This window comes from Mytilus trossulus, chromosome 7, assembly GCF_036588685.1.
Source record: "Mytilus trossulus isolate FHL-02 chromosome 7, PNRI_Mtr1.1.1.hap1, whole genome shotgun sequence".
Taxonomy (NCBI): Eukaryota; Metazoa; Mollusca; class Bivalvia; order Mytilida; family Mytilidae; genus Mytilus; species Mytilus trossulus.
In genome coordinates, this window is record NC_086379.1 from 44,333,681 (window position 1) to 44,351,670 (window position 17,990).

Sequence of the window (17,990 nt, forward strand, 5' to 3'; positions counted from 1 at the left end):
GTTTGACCTAAAAACAAGGGCATAGTATTAGCACCGTTCATATTTTTCACAAGTACAACTTTTAGATTATGCCAGGGCTGTTATTTAATGAAAACATTTTAAAAAGACTGTGACCGGCTTCAAAATGAGGGCACAGTTTCATCGCAGTTATAATTTTGTCTAGTACACTTTAATAGTATTAGAAAACAAAAGAAATTATGATTTTGTTGGACCATATTTTGTAGGATATTGTTTTTAAATGGGACATAGTATACAAATATAAACACACGTGGTTCAGACGAAAATATGGATATATATATACTATGTATTATTTTATTGGTAATATAATACATTCAATCATACGATAAAATGAGTTTCATCTGTTTTGATTTTAAATCGAAGCTGTGACAGACAGCTATAAAATACGTTGTATGTTACTTGATTACTAATAATAAATCTTTTGTCATAATAATTGACTAATTGTTATTTCTGTAAACAAGGTTAAAAGGCAAACTTATTTGTCGAACCGAGAACCGGCGCTTTACATATACAGATAACATAACGCCTCTTTATAGTAACAGCTATTTATAGAGAATTGGAATATACCTAATAATCTATTTTGTCGTAGTAGTTGAACATACTGTGTGAGTGGGTCTGGAGTGTGGAACCACACCTGACCTCCCTCGTAGTAGGAAGCTCTTGTTAACATATGACTGGATTAATTAAACTTAATTATGTGGTTAGATCAGTTTAAACTTTGGTTTAATAAAAGTTTTAAATCAGTGATGGATTACACCGTAGGATTTATAGATGCCCGTCTAATCAGCTGATGTGTAAGTCGCTATTTTAAAATATTTTCTCATATACACAATCTTTTCTAATATTGTTTTTTAATTGCATATCTATTGTGTTTCCGGGTGTATATTTACGTCTGTTGCGTTGAGTTATAATAGTTGATTAAAATATTTCATTTTGATACTTTTATTTTTTTCCTATAGTAAGTAAAAAAATTAAAAAAAATAGTAAGTTCAGATATTTTTATAGTGTTTTCGCTAATCAGATACTTTCACTTGATTTCATTATTATCAAAACTTCAATCATTTTTTTTTTATCTATTTATGTATTGATGTTTATCTTCATGCGGTGAGAGTAAATTAGGTAGTTTTGTTAAAACTAATAAAATAACACTGTTTGACATTGATAAGTGGTATATTTCGTAATATGATTGAAGTACAATAATACTAAATTTTGGAATATAAATGTAACGGTTTCAATTCGCACACGAACCGTGCTTCTGGAATGCAACCAGTGCGACATGCTCTAGACAAAATGTAGACGGACGGAATGTTTTGTTTTTCATTGAACTGATATGAAAGTTTGTCATGTTCAGCGGTATGGGTTTTGCTCATTGTTAAAGGCCGTGCGGTGAACTATAGTTGTTAATTTATGTGTTTTCTCTTGTGGAGAGTTGTCTCATTAGCAATCATACCACATCTTCTTTTTATATATCCTCTCTTGTCATTCAAAGTATCAGATAACTGCATGTAACTAAGTATTTGACAGATCCGAAAAGAGCTCAAATGTTAAAACTCAACCCTGTTGATATAATGGTCAAATCTAAAGTCATTCTAGCCAGTAGTATCTAAGTTTTATAATTGATGGACGATAACGGTAAACGCAATATAGCGGGGTTAATAAAACTAAAGACTATAATCTACAGAATTGATGCCTGTGACATGGATTTCATCACGTCTTTTACTTTCTAACTGAATCATATACATCATTATTAACGTACCATTGGTATTTAATTATAATGGGATTCGTGTATTCAATGTATTTGATTGTACGTATTTACAGAGATCTATTGCAGTAAGAGTAATACAGTCGAGCGAGAAGGTTACGAGACCACTTTAGTGACAATTATCTTGTTTTTTCCTTTGCAACATTAGTGGTTTGTTACAATCATGCAGTATTTGTCGGTGTTTACATCTCCAAAAAGACACGATCCATAAAACTGTAATATCAATCGATATAATATTCCAAAATACTATAAGTTACCGTTGTTAAATGGTTGAATGGTTTATTTAGATTTTTTAATTAATTAATTAATTCAGACTTTGTTTTTGTTATTTTCATATAATATTATTTGTTTTTTTGGTTCAAATTGGTTCGTTTTCTCTTGTTGTAGTTAAGTGAAGGGAATTCGTTATGAAAGATACTCAATTATTAAAATCCCCAATTTTACATTGTTTGAAGGAGGGCATTGGGGAGGGGGAATCAATTGAATACAATGATACAAATGTTTGTCATGTCTTAAGTATTGAAATGTATCATTAAATGATCAGTGTCAAAAACTTATACTTTTTTAATAGAAAACAAAACCGTGACTTTGATATACAGAAACAATTTGGCACTGAAACGTAGTAGTTATCCCTCATTCAATACACACATATCCAATAACTTGTAGACAGGGGTTCAGAAACAAGATGCGTTCGTACCAGTCAGGGTAACCACCTGAAGACATATAATACAATTTGGCGAATATTGCAGTGGTTCATGAGTTTACGCTAAAGGATAGCGCTATCAAATTTTACAACGTCCCTTCGTTGATTTGAGAGAAATCAACGAAAAAAAGACTAAGAATGTGTATCCTATTCCATGGAATTTATTTTTTTACCCAACAGACATAAAGATGTTTAATCACAGTTGATGTAATTGAGCACTCATATTCAAGTATACACTCTCGAGACGTGTCGGTCTCTGGTAATATGAAATTAAATGCATATAGAATTGCATGCATACAAAATATGCATGATATGCACTTTTTTTTTACTGACGTTACACGTATATAACACGCTTTTCCTTATTTGTTAATGCTCATAAAAACCTTTTTATAGAGGGGAACCCGAGAAAATGCACGTTTTCACAAGTATATAGAAAAGTTGAATTTGAAACAAACGAAATAATGTAATCTATTATTTTGCTTACATTCAAATGCCAATTAGTATTTTAACTACTTGTTCAGTAATACGAGGAATCTTCAAGACGGAAACATTCTTCATACAACAATACAAATAAGGCATGCAGAATATTTAATCAAATATGCTATAGAATGACATAGTGTAATGTTATCCCAACTCCATTAAATCGTGGGTCTCTCCGTTCAAAATTGAAAGCAATTAGCTAAACTTTACTACGTATATACCTCGATGAAAAAGGATACCAAAAATGAAATATTGTATTTCGTACCTAAAAGTATTGCTCGGAGTACTATTTCATAGTTAAGTAAGGGCTATAACAAGAAATTCTACCCTTATGAAGTTTTACCTTTCATATCTTAATAGTTTGTATAGGGATATATACAGTGACACCACTCCGATTGGATTACATCTCGGCATTTAACAGAGGAATGCACCTCTGGTATAAAATTCGGGTAGGAATTTTAGTAATTTATCGATTATGTGAAAAGTAAATATTATATGACACAAGAATATGCACTTTGAAGTAATAAATTTATAAACAATATCATGCAAGAGTTTTTAAATATTTTGCCACAATGCAATCTAGTCGAGTATGACTTATCTTAAACGTAACATGTTGTTCAATTGCATTGATTAATTAAGATCTAGATTAGATTATCTTGTTGTGCAGACGGCTAAAAAAACTATGAGGTGGATCGTTTAATGAAAAATGTCGATGATTAGGAAGATAGCTGGTTTATGTGCATTGAAATAGCAAATTTGATTTGATGACCGTATACTGTATTCTTGCTTGCTAATCAACATAGTCTTACCTCAAATGTATTGGAATCTTGAATAAAAAAACCAATAAAAAGTAAAATACGAAAAATTAGCTGGGAGGTGACTGAGGAGTATGGTCCGTTTTCAATAAAAAACAAAGACCAATAAATTTGACAATTCATATTTATGAAACAAAAGTCTATATCAACAGTTGATGATATTTTATAAGATTGTCTATCACCTAGTTATAATTCATTATTTTTTTATCAGTTGCATAATGTCCAGTAACAAATATTTCATGCATGTACAGGACGAACCAATTTATGTTGGTTGATTCTTGTGTTCTATATATTTTAAATCTTATACTTTAAGTTAAAAGGACAATTAAACTATAGTATATATACTTACTTTAAACGCATAATCTTTTTTCTTCTTGATTTTTACAATTGACCTTCGAAGAGATACCTAAAAGTGTAAAATTTTGGCATATAAGTTATTTTCATTTTTTCATCATAATAATTATTTAAACGTGTCTCATTTACTAAGACAGATTTAAAATTTAAGTTTGGGAAACTCTTTAAAATAACGGTTTTTATCAATAATATGATCTTGTTGAAATCAGGAGTCGAATCACGTGGCAGAATGTCTTATCACGCTTGCGCGCTTACAAGTATGGTGATGCTTGTTTCATCTCTCGCAATACAAAGAGTTTTAGTGACAGGGACCGATTATTAATTTATTTTCAAAAATGTGTTTAATAATGGAATTTATCAAAATTTCAAAGGCAGATAGCGCTGGATGAAAATCTCAAGTAAGTTTTTTTTTTTATAGCTAATTGAAATTATATCTATTAACTTTAAAGTCAGTTTATTTTTAACATATTAACTACATTTTTAAACGATTTAAACAATTCTTTTCTTATCTTAATAAACTTTGTAAGAAGTTGTACAGGATTCCTTCAGTTACCACCACGCTGGTAAACATTATACTTGGTACCTGTTTTCTGAATTTAAGTTTGTAAATTGAAAAGCACCATTGGAAGCGAATGTCAGATCCTAGCTAAAATTTGAAGATAATAGCAGATTAAGATTGTTTTAGTTGGGTAAATTCGGTAAGATCGCAGCGTGGGGATATGAAATGTCTGCCAAAATGATTTGTAGTTTACATAAAGTATAAACTTGCTAAGACATTGTTTTTCTTGGATGTAGAACGAACTGAGAGAATTAACTATATTATAAATGTTGTTATTCTGTTTATTTATGTGTATTTTGTATGCAATCCGACTAGACAGAGTACAATACATATTGCGGCCTTCGATCTGTTCTTAGTTTCGCATTCGATATTAAGGTCGGGTGTGGAATTCAATTATTTGTTAAATAAAAATAAAACAATATAATTTGGTGTATCAAAAATATCACAAAGAGACATTTATTGTCGAAATGCACATCTGGTGCAGAAAAGTTGTACCATTCATATTGGAATAATTTTGACGTGTGCAAAAGTATTAACTATTTTTTTATTTTTTTTTTTATTTTCTGGTGCTATGTATTATTGGTGATGAAAATCTACATCTTTACTGTGATTTATGACGACTGATATCGCAAAGGGGGGGGGGGGGGAAGAATCTTACTAATGCCCCAAAAACTTGAAAGTCGAAAAATAAAAAAAAACAATCATAGTCAAAGAAAGGACAAAACAATCATAGTCTAAAGAAAGGACACAACTTTAGCCCGTTAAAGTGTAGATGTCATTTTTGTGACTATTACGTATACATTAAATGAGCGCTAATATCACTATTGAAAAGTAGTCTACGGAAGCCTTTACAGGTGTAACACTTCATAATTATCTATTTAAATCAACGATTATGTAACGCATTTTTGTGGTTAAAAATTTAAAGAACCCGTTTGATTTTCTATTAGTAGTCTTGTATTTACATTAACTCCACTATTTTGTTTATTTTTGAACCTCTCATTTTGAATGCATTCCGTCGTCGAAGTTAAATATATTCCGCTTGTACGCTCTTTCTATTGATTTTATATAAAAAAAAAAAGTTAATATAGAAAAGATTATAAACATTAACATTGAAAAGATGTAATTATCTTGATAACAAATATATGCTCATCGTTATCTCTTTTCGCTGCTGTAAATACTTTAAAGGGGAACATAACTCTGCCATAACGAGTATCGTGTAGGAAGTTTCAGAGGTGTACAGTTTTTAGGGAATAATGGAAAAATCTCAAAATCAGATTTATAACTGATTGTATTACAGAAACGAATTCCTATTGTGCATTTTACCAACTAGTATAAAAAATCAGGAATTGGAAAAAAAATCGGTATATTGTGCTTGTACGAAACTATTCCATATGAGTCATTTTTTTAAGCCTTGGTTCCAAAATGAGTTGGTTAGTCACCGGGGGTATGGTTTATCAAAATCTGTAATTTGCTGATGATAGAGAATCGAGATCACCACCTGAAATCATTATCTTAGTGGGTAACAAATGCACATTCTTAAGAAAACATAAGAAGCAACAGTTTTAAAATACTGATAAGTGCTATAATCTGGTTTAATTAAACTTTTTTCAAAGAGATAACAAAGATAATTACAAAATATTCAGCTTGGGGAAAAAAACGCCAACGATATGTGTCTGGATTATCGCAAAAAATCTACTGCAATAGGTTCTATGTAGACAGCTAAACGAGACTCACATACATGTCCTACGAGTAGATACATTCATACATTATGCCGTTGGTTTTCCCGTTTGAATGGTTTTACGCTAGTAATTTTGGGGCCCTTTATAGCTTGTTGCTCGGTGTGAACAAGGATCTGTGTTTAAGGCCGTACATTGACCTATAATGGTTTACTTTTTTAAATTGTTATTTGGATGGAGAGTTGAGATGGTAACCAACATTTCATAAATTTAATACATGTGTAAATGGTTGATCGAAAAGAGCAGATATTATAAGAACCTGATTCCAGTCTGACTCGTACCCTATTTATACCAAGGCAAGATGTCTTAATGTATTGTTAATTTTGTTTCGTGTTTTCTTGTTCCAGTGAAAGAGCAGCTAGCTCTGTTCTATTTTTCGTCTTTTCAAATCAATTTTAGCTTATGAAATACTGTATGCATAAATAGAGGTATAAATGGTAATTAAGAAAGGATCAAATTGAACGTTCCATTTTCTCTTTCTTTTTTCCAAAATTCAATGGGTGGTCGACATATTGATAACTATGCAACGGAATTATTTCGAGGCCATTTCGGTTCAAAAATATCGAACTTCTGTCCCAGACACTCAAATAATTATGTACGTTTATAATATAAGTACACCGTGTTATTTTCTGCTAACATGTGTAAAACAGATCATTTCTAGTGCCTACCCAGATTATACAGAAACACATACAGAGATTAATCACCCCGATTTGTTTCCGGGTCAACGTTAAATATTTCCGGGTCATCTGAACTGTCATTATGTATCTGCAATTATGATAATTGCTTTTACACCTATGTAAAGAAAACCACTGAAGGGTTCCTAAATATCTTATGTTTGTAAATAATTTACAATCATGGCGATATGTTATAAAAACAATATTAAATTTAATCGATTTAATACCGAAAATATGCTGATATATATTTAAGTATAAGTATGCATAATATTTTGAAAATAATGAATATTACCCCTCTATCAATATCACTGATGTAATAGATATAATATATTAAGTTCAATCAAGATAATAGTTTCAGCATTGATGCATAGCTACTCAGTGCAACTTCCAATCCAATGTATCCTAAGTATGTCGTGAAAGCTCGTCTGTTTTGTTTTGCTTTGTTTTTGTTTTATTTTCTGCGGTACTGTGTGGGTGTTCATTTTGAAATGCGGTAGTTGTGTGGCTTATTTCATTGCAAATGAACATGTAACTGTTGGCTGAACATACAGAAAATAAACATTTACGATATGGATAGACTAAATCTTAAACATCTAAGAGTCTGTAACTGTATTAAAAATGACATAAAAGTTAAAAGTATACAGATTGAAGAATGGGCAATCATTTTAAAATAACTTAATATCTTATTTTTTTAATTTGGATCTCAATATTCTTACATCTAGCGTCTTTTTGTTATTATTGATGTCAATTCTGTTTTAACTGCTTTTCAGTTTGTTCTTATGCTTTAGTTGCAACACCAATGTTCCTAGTTCGAGAAGAATTACGCTCTCACAAAAACACAAGGTTGATGCACCAATTCAATGCGCATGTCCAAAGCCTGGGATCTATAACCCATTTTCGTTGTTTGCTCTCTGTCATATTTGTTTTTTATTTCATTCAGGCCGCTGGTGTTCAAATTTGAATTGATTCACACTTTGCCATATCGTTTCAGATTTGTCATTGTTTTTCAAGATTTTTTCAAGATTTATTAGGAAAACACTCAGACACATTTACAATGTGTTACAAGAGGTCATTATTGATAACATATATACATTAAATATGACAGAAATGAACAAGTGATTAACAAATTAATACAGACAAAATTTAAAGAAGAGAAGGCCGTACCTGCAATTGTTCAGTATTGAAAAGTCGTGTCATTGACAATCATATCACATCTTCTTATTTATTTATTTTTTAGATCCTTAATCTTAGAAAGTGTGAGCTAGTCTACGCTATTTAATTCTCTATCATTGTGACGTGAAGGTATACAAGTAAACTTTTTCGTTCTTTTTGGCAACTACCATATACATATACTGTCTACTGTCATTGCCAAGACCTCTGAAACAGGTTTTTTTTGGTAAGATTTTCACGAAGTGTTGTCAAAGTCGAAAGTTTTGAGATCAAGTGGTTGTAAACTTTCCTTTCCTGTCACTCTCAGTTTTATGACTTCACTATTTTTTGCGTATATCCAATTTGTATTGCGTCAGACTATTTGCACTGTCTGTTTATCATATGACCTCATTCATTTAACCCCTATTAGTACTTAATTTATTATATACACATTTTGAACAAATGACGTATATACATTTTGGTGTATTCGATACATGATACTTACACTTGCGTGACTTGTACAAGTTTGGCAAGATCAGGTCCCTTAACATTCATTTAACGATCTCTAAATAAGTTATGAACGTTTATAAATCATAAATGAAATATAAAACAGAGGTTTCTTATTCGCTTTATATTTGTTACATTAAATTACTCATGTTTGGAGGTTTCTATATTGCAAACAAATATCTTAATTGAACGTTTGTTTTATTTACGAGATGACTATGTCTGATTCAGAATGATATACTAATAATTTATTCTCAAAATATCGGGTACAAAATTGTTGTTTAAAATAAAGATTGTATTTTTGCCATTTACAAGCTCTGATTCCATGTACGACTTGGGCTATACCTTTGTGTCCTTTTTTGTTTATAGCTCTTCATCCTTTTAATAAAATTTGAATTTTCAAATAATTTGGTCTCCATCATCGCTGAAGAGACTTTGATTGTCGAAATGTGCATCTGGTGCCGAAACTTGGTACCGTTCATATTATTACAAGGTTTGATGTTCTAAACAATCCTATCCCAATTTAGGATTGTTCATACATGTATTTCCAACTTGAAGACAGATAAGATTACCTTACGTACATAATACTAATTCCTTGTCATATAAGGGTAAGTCATGCTTTTATGGCATTCATTAGAAAAGGAAACCACTAACACTTAATACTAGTAGTTATATTAATTGAATTTTGCTGTTACAAATGTATACAAATGAAAACATATATATTAAGCCTGGGCTGATGGTGATGTGCTTTTACACTTTGCATAATCATCGTAATTGAATAGTTTCTGTAAATAAGTAGTGAAGGGAAACACATATATCCTGCTCTATTCTCATATAACATCTTTATTTTGTGGACTAATTGTTTAACATATGATTGACATTGTGTATCAGATTCCCCGAAGTGCTTCCTATCCTTAAACGGATTTTGACATGTGCCGATTTTATTTCATTTTCAAATTTTACTACTTGGTAATAAGACGATTATTAAAATTGAAAGGAAATGAGGAATTTGTGAAAGAGACAACAACCCGATCAAACAGCAGAAAACACGTGACGAAGGCCACCAATCATTGATCTTTAACACAGCTGGAAAATCCCGCACCCGGGGATGTTGTTTGCAAATCAACCTTCTTCTTCCCTGCTGTATCAGTTGATTGCAAGTTCGTATTTCTAACTACATAACACTGGATATTTCAAGCAGCCAGTACTAAATACATGTTTTTTTTGTTTTTAAATTATAACATATAGCTTCTTTTGCTCCCCATTAAAATCTTCTATCATTCATCCAACTTGTAAACTTTTCTATTTTTTTCTTTAAATAAAAAGATGACTAAAATTAGCAACAAATGATGAAAGTTAAATTCTATCTTATCATATAAATTTCACTCCCCCTTACCTTTTTATTTATTTCTTTTAAAAAGGTGACTGTATTTAAAAATGAAGGAGAATAGTAAAAGTTGAAACTTGTGATAATTCTATTCCATCATATAAATCTCAACTCCCCCATACTTCTTCTTTTTGAAAAAAAGGTGACTGAAAATTTAAATGAAGGAGTATACATGTAAATTTATTGTATTTCAAATCTAACATATAATTAAACTCCCCCTTTAACCACTGGTTCAGGTGCGTCTTTCTTTGTCACAAGGTTAAGTATTAACAATAGTAACCCCTGCGTAGTGTTAAGTATTGACCGTTAGTCTCGTGAAGAGTTTTATCACGATATTTGTATTGTTATTTGCCTTTGTGACAAATGACGAACCAATCAGAAGACGTGTTACATCCAACATTTAATTATTTGCCCTTGTGACAATTGCAATGATCATATCATATAGTCAGATAACTGTATGTTGAGTGTTTTATTAAGTATCACCGTCTATAAAAGAAAATTACAAGTCGTTTGGAGTAATGGTAGTGTTGATATAAAACCGCTAGCACCAATTAAGCATTAGAACATTTATTGCTTCATCAATGTATAATTCTTATTATATATGTATAAGTTCGGTCGGTAGGGGGTGTTTAACGTCCAAACGCAGCAACTTAATGCGCTAAGTCAGACGGATATGTAAAAGGATTTCCGCGTTGTCCTCATAAACTTTTATGGTTAGTCGTTTGTCTGCAAATCTGTACTAATGTAGTAATATGCTCTTATGCTCAATTATATTTAGTATTTTGGAAGATTGTAAGGTTTAAATATTTGTCTAGGTTAAAATGACCTTGACCTTATTTTCTTGGTTCATATGTCGATGTTTAGGTTTCCTGATTGAGTTTTGTTTTTATCATTTGACCTTGACCTCATTTACATTGTTCATTGACAACTGTTAATTTTTCCTAGTTAAGACAGTTTCTAAAATACTTTACGCAACTGCAGACTCTATTTGATGAACAGAATGATTGTTAGGTGGACATGTTCATTTGTTTGTTCCATCTGACCTTGACCTTATTTTCATGGTTCATTGATTAACGATTAGTTTTTATTGTTCTGTCTATTTCTTTTATTCAGCTATAAGCGAAAGGTCAGCTATGTATTATATTAGAAATGGTTGTCAGGTTTACGTGTGTGTCTAGCTGGGTCTGACCTTGACCCTATTGTCATGGATCATCTATAATGTTAAGCTTATGTGATAATTGATAATTCTAGTAAACATTTATCTTTAATACTTTCAACATTATATCAATCATGGTCAGTGAAAACAGGTGAAACATTTCAGTTTGCGCACTCTTGTTTTATCATAATGAGGAGTTTTGGAAATGTTTAGTTTTAATCAAATCGGTTCTTACGTCGCTGGCATACACATGCTGGTTTTGTAAAAGTTACTGAAAAAATACCCAAAATGTAGGGGTGATCTCAGGTGCTCCGGAAGGATGAAAATGTGACACAACACAATTGTAATAAACTAGAATAGTTTTTAATAAACATTCCATATTTCCCGTGTCATATTAAAACAGTAATTGCATTTAACTTCAACTCTCATGTATATTTTGTCTCTCTGCATTTTTTACTTTAAAGAATGCATAAATACTTAACCGCACCAGGTCCGAATGTTGCCGTTAAATCTCGCGTCCAATGTTGAGATATCGCGCGATATACACAACTTTTTATCGAAATTCCATTTGATTTATCATAGTAAAACGTTTTGTCGACCTGCAAACAAATGAGACGCTTTTTTCCCATCTTCTTATAATTGATCATATAATTAGCATTTTTGTTTGCTGATTCATAAGTAATTTGATTATATAATATAAAAATTGATTATTTTTCACTTTGATCTGTTCGTTTTATTGTTTTATATGATTTTATTATAGCTTTACATACAACCTGACAATAATTGAACACATATCTAACATGCCTGCTAACGGTAATTAATTCCTCTATGTGATTACCTACATATTACGTACCTTCTTTACAATTTATTGTATTCTTTAAGTGTACAAGTCTGTGTGGCGACGGCGGATTAGACCAAAGACTATCATGTCGCCACACAAAAACGGTGTATTGTGTACTTTTGGAATGCTATTCACTGGCTGATATAGCATACTATGCGGTATAGGTTTCGCTCATTGTTGAAGGCCAAATGATGACCTATAATTGTTAAATTTATATCATTTAGTTTCTGGTGGGGTGTTGCCTCATTTGCAATCCACCAATTCTTCTTATTTCTAAATATAAATCAATTGAGGAATATTCCATCCCAAAGGGACCAGCGATACGTTTAGAGGAACAAGATTATTATGGGGATGGTTTAAAGAGGCCCTGAAATTTTTAGGCGAAGCAGACTATTTTCTTGTAATTGTTCACTTACAGACTTGTTAAAAGGACCTTTGCAAGGGTTCTTTTATTAGCAGTGCTTGTGACACTCTCGCAACACTGGTTATAAGACTTAACATCTACACACCGACAGGGTTTTGTTTAGTACTAATGCATCCTCTGAAAGGTTTTGTCAAATAGAACTAAGAACATAGTCCTTGGGTAAAAAATCCTAATGATTTTGAAGAAAAAAATAAAGTAAACAGCTTATTTGCAGAACTTTATGAAAATATCAATAATTATTATGTGCTGACTACTGGGCTTGTGATACCCTCGGTGGGGGAATTTCTAGAAGCATGACAACGACTCTGTGGTTGAAAATACACATTCATCATAGATACATCGTTTTGGGGCCCTTTCAGTATAGCTTCCTCTTCTGTATGAGCCAATGCTCCGTGTTAAAGACCTAATAGTATAATGGTTTACTTTTATCAAATTATGACTTGGATGGAGAGTTGCCTCATCTTCTTATATCTACTAAAATTATATTCGCCAGACATGTAACTGTTGTGGTATTGAAGTATATTAGTATATGATCATCTTTGTAGCTTCCTCAATTTTCTATTTCTTTTGATCTCCTATAATGTCTTTACTTATAATGCTACAATGTAATTTGAATGTCTGTAAATTCGTCAAGTTGAATAACCTTGGTATACTGCACTAGTTTCGAACTACCTTGCTAAGCCATTTTTGCTGACTAATAGGTCGTACCATCTGTCTTCATAATTGCGGAAAGTTCTGCTTTTGAGCTAATCCCGATTCCACTGATGCGAAAAATAAATATCTATATTTTTCAAGTGATGTGTATCTTAGCAAAGACCATGTATTGTACTGAATCTTGTATACAGGCATCTGATATTCGGTAGTTGTCGTTTGCTGATGTAGTTCAAAGAGTTTCTCGTTTCTTGTTTTTTATATAGAATAGACCGTTAGTTTTTACGTTTGAATGGTTTTACACTAGTAATTTTTGGGACCCTTTATAGCTTGCTGTTCGGTGTGAGTCAAGTCTCCGTGTTGAAGACCGTACTTTGACCTATAATGGTTTACTTTTACAAATTGTGACTTGGAGAGTTGTCTCATTGGCTCTCATATCACATCTTCTTTTATCTATATAGTTAGTAAAGTAACAAAATAAACAGAACTCCATGCAAAATTCAAATCCTAATGTCCCCAATCAAAAGGCAAAATTAAAATCTCAAACACATCAAACGAATGGAAAACAACTGACATTCCGGACTTTGTACAAGCATTTTCTATATGTTGCTTTGGGGGTTTCTTAAATGAAGGTCCAGTTTTGGGATATAGTATAGACTCTTTATTGAAACTATAACCAGAAAATTAAGAAAGAGGCGAAGGATAACATTGGGAGCCTGCAAAACTTACAAGTAGAAGGACAACACCATAGTAAAAAACACAGCAGACGACAAAAAGACAATCAAAACTTACAGGTCGAAGGACAACACCATATAGTAAAAAACACAAAACTTACAAGTCGAAGGAAAACACCATAGTAAAAAACACAAAAGACGACAAAAAGACAATCAAATTTACAAAACACAGCATAAACCCGAGCAACTCGAAACACACAAATATTGGGGTATGACCTCTGTTGGTGTAGATCCAATTTACAAACAATTTGCATATAGCATTTGTTTTATGATGTTATTTTTAATGAATACATTTTACATTATTTTAATGTATTTCAAATCTTAAGGTCATTGAATACAGTTGTTAAGGAATCATTGAAATAAATAGATAATGAAGGCGATCCACCGACAATTACAAATAAAATTTTATGACTAAAGATGTGATACTTTCCCCGTATAAAAAAATCCCGCCCAAACCCTAGAACTGAAGGGGAGAGTTTGAACTGATTATTTGTGATCTGATAGACCATACCAGCAATTGTAAAAAAACATATGATTCCGAAACATGTTGCGTAAGACACTTATATAAATAATCTTTCAACCAATAAATTAAAATCTTGTCAATGTGGTAGAATATGATAATACACAAAAAAGTTTGGGTTAAACCAGAATTTAAGACAGTGGAGTTTCCAAAAGCTAGACATATCAATTAAATTCTGACATTCGTGTTAATAAAACAGGTTGCACAACATGCAGGTTTCAAAAGCTTCGATTAGATTGATACAAGATGCATTTGATATTTTTTCTTTTTAATTGAGATCCTTATAATTCACATGTGTCTGCGAACGCGATGCCAATAAGATACCACTTCTAAGCACTTTCATGAAAGAAAACTTATCGCACATTCATAAAATAAGTTTTTAATTCATGTTGAGAATTATTACGATAGAATAGTATGTATGTAGTATATTGCGGCCAAATCATATTTCATGAAACATTGTGATTAAGTAGTAAACAGGAACTACGTGAACCTGTGCAAAACAATTGACCTTTTGTGTAGATGTAGAGCACTGGGGTAAAATTTTACAATTGACTGCTTTGCTGTTCATTAGATAACCTACGTATATATATGCTGTATGACGTAATATCAACCACGATTGCGCATTTCCAAGTAGCATGGAACAAAATTATAAGTAAACTGTAAAAAATATTACACTATATATTGTTTTCACCCAACAAAACTGGTCAATATTGATGATTCTCATGTTAAATAAATAACTGCGCATAGTTTAATGATTTTAACTTCACTGGGGGTGAATTGGTGGTTAAACATATTGATAATATTATTCCTTAATACCTCTCGAATCAATTACACGAAACCTTTGATGGAGTATATATCCAGGGGATATTGGTTGGGCTCGTGTTGTTCAGTTTTAGTTTTCTATGTCTTGTTTTGTAAACTTGTTCGTCTTCATTTCATTTTATCGTTTATTCAATCAGCTTTTAGACGAGTTTAAATGCCACTTTTGGTGTCGTCTGCCTGGGCCTTTTATGTAATAGCTTAAATCAAAGTCGGGATTCCGGAAAATATTTTGATTCATAAAACAGCAGATTGCAATAAATCATAGGCAGATTGCAGCCCCTGCAATGTAAATGCATGTTCCTACAAAAGGAATCATCCTTTACACATTTCGTTGAAACGAAAATATTATATTCATTCATAAAATGCAACATGGTGATGCATATTTATATTAACTGTCAAATTGTTCGATTGTTTAATTATGCATGTATGATTGAAATAGTTTGCAAAACATGTGTACAAATTGCTTAGTAAGCAGTGACATGAATAAAACAATTGTAATTATAAACCACAGGTGTTGATAATGCAAAAAAAACGAAAAGGATCAAATCTTTTGTCATCTATAGCAGACGACATCATGTTTGAGTAACCTCGCAAATATGTGATATACATCTGTTGACAGCCATAATGAAGATATACAATTTCTTGTATTTGTATGCATTCAGTCTATTGATAAATCAATACTTAATCGAAAGAGCACTTAAAAAAAATGTTAAGTCAAAATAAGTCAAATTTCTAATTTTTAAAAGAAGTATGTTGTCATTTTTAAGGAGTGTGAAAATCGAAATAAAAGTGATAAAGATATGTTTTATGAATGTGTGGATACAAAACTTGGTCAAATCGCAATAAGCAGAAGAGTTGCCCTTCGCGATGAACATTGTCAAATGTAACATATACTTACCGGCTAAATATGCAAATATTTGAACGATTTTCTGTTTTAATCTTAAATTGGAATGCCCAAAACCTATAAACATACTGATGGTTTGGAAAAGTTTGCTTTAGTCATTGTATGATTTATTTACACTGCATACGAATCGATTGGTTCTTGACGATAAACGATACTGTCTTGGTACAAAACTTGTCCAGTCTCTTTATATATGTATAGGTCCTATGACCTTGCCATTTGACATAATGACCCGAAAACAATTGAGGTCTTTGGCGACAAATGATGAATCTTTTTTTAGAGCCAGCTGGTACTGTCTCTCAAGCCCAGGTATAATGAATTTATCATACTTTACCAGGGAATACAGTAAAATCGCCAAAAGACCTCCCCCTTTCCATCATGGTGTAAAATTTGGGTGTATCAAATATGAAATCAATGTTTTCAAATAACTCGACTTTGGTCAATGGTCGGTTACTTGTTTTCAATACACTTCATTTCAATCAGCAGGATAAATATCTTTAATTTTAAAAGTGCTGATTTTTCAAGGACAGATTATAGCCAAAATAGCGTATGACTGTATCAACGTATCATCAATAACATTTATGGGCCATTTTTTTCTGCAACAGATGCGCATTTCAGTGATGTTCAAGGCCAAACTATTTAAAAATCCAAAACCTAATATCAAAGTTGAAAAGCAGATTAAACCAATAAGGATCTGGAGTAGAATCATATTCAAAACAGTGTGGTCCTGGCCATTGATTGACGACCTAAATTATCCCATTGACTGTGACAGATTAGGTGAACGTTTGTCTGTAACGACCATTGCTCACTTCTTACTTATTATAGAATTTAAACTGTGGGGTCACCAAAGGTTCTTAACGCCTTTAATAATAAAATTATTCGAAAAATTATTCAGAAATAACCTTTATGTTTTGATTTATACTATTGATATAAATCAACACATCGTATTATTCCGGATTCGTTTTTCGAATTGCTTTATTTAGGTGTTGAGAACCTTTGGTGACCCCACAGATTCAGTGTCTTTAAAAAGTACATAGTGAGCAGTGATTGTTACCGACAAACGTTCACCTAATCTGTCCCAGTCAATGGGATAATTTAGGTCGTCAATCAATGGCCAGGACCACACTGTTTTGAATATGATTCTATAGCAAATGCCAGTGCCGAAGTAGTGGCTACTGTGCTTAAAATACTCTCGGGGACTAACAGTCCACCAACATAGGGTTCGAACACTTGCAATCCATGGCCAGTTTGTCACAGATCATGTTTTTGATTTATATGGCAATAAAATTATTTGAATTGATTTGATTTGATTGATAATATGTACCAAATACATTCTTCGAAATGAATAAGTAAGACTGGAGATATTCGGAATTTATAGTAAGTGCATTCATAATTATAAATAAAAGATCCATTACATAGAACACATACTGTAATATCAACAACATTCAATTGTGAACGAAGGAAGCAGACACTATCAACTGTCTGTCATCAACACCAAACGGGTTTGTTTCTAAAATTAGTATTTTGACTACAACAGAATATCGAATTCGACATCAGCACAACATTCAGCGAACTAAGTAAGCGTTTTCTCAATTATATTAAAAGACGTCTAGAGACAATAACCAATTAGCGACCTTGAGTTTCAACGGTGAAAGAAAAACTATTACCAAAGCCCATAGCGGAGAAAATCCGTTGTTAAATTATTCACAATTATCGTTGTGGGGTGTATTACCCTACCTTTTGATGCCCGTTATTGGTCATCAATTAGAGTTCGGATATATTTTTCGTCAAGTTTATTCC

General features: G+C 31.9%; 1 protein-coding gene across 1 annotated transcript in view; it reads left to right on the plus strand.

Annotated features, from left to right (window-relative positions):
- The first annotated feature begins 611 nt into the window (after positions 1-611).
- Positions 612-17,990, plus strand: part of LOC134725137 (protein NDNF-like) — a 40,219-nt gene continuing 22,840 nt past the window's right edge. Inside the window, exon 1 of the mRNA XM_063588697.1 lies at positions 612-812. The gene's annotated coding sequence lies outside the window, so the exon portion shown is untranslated. The remainder of the gene's footprint in view (positions 813-17,990) is intronic.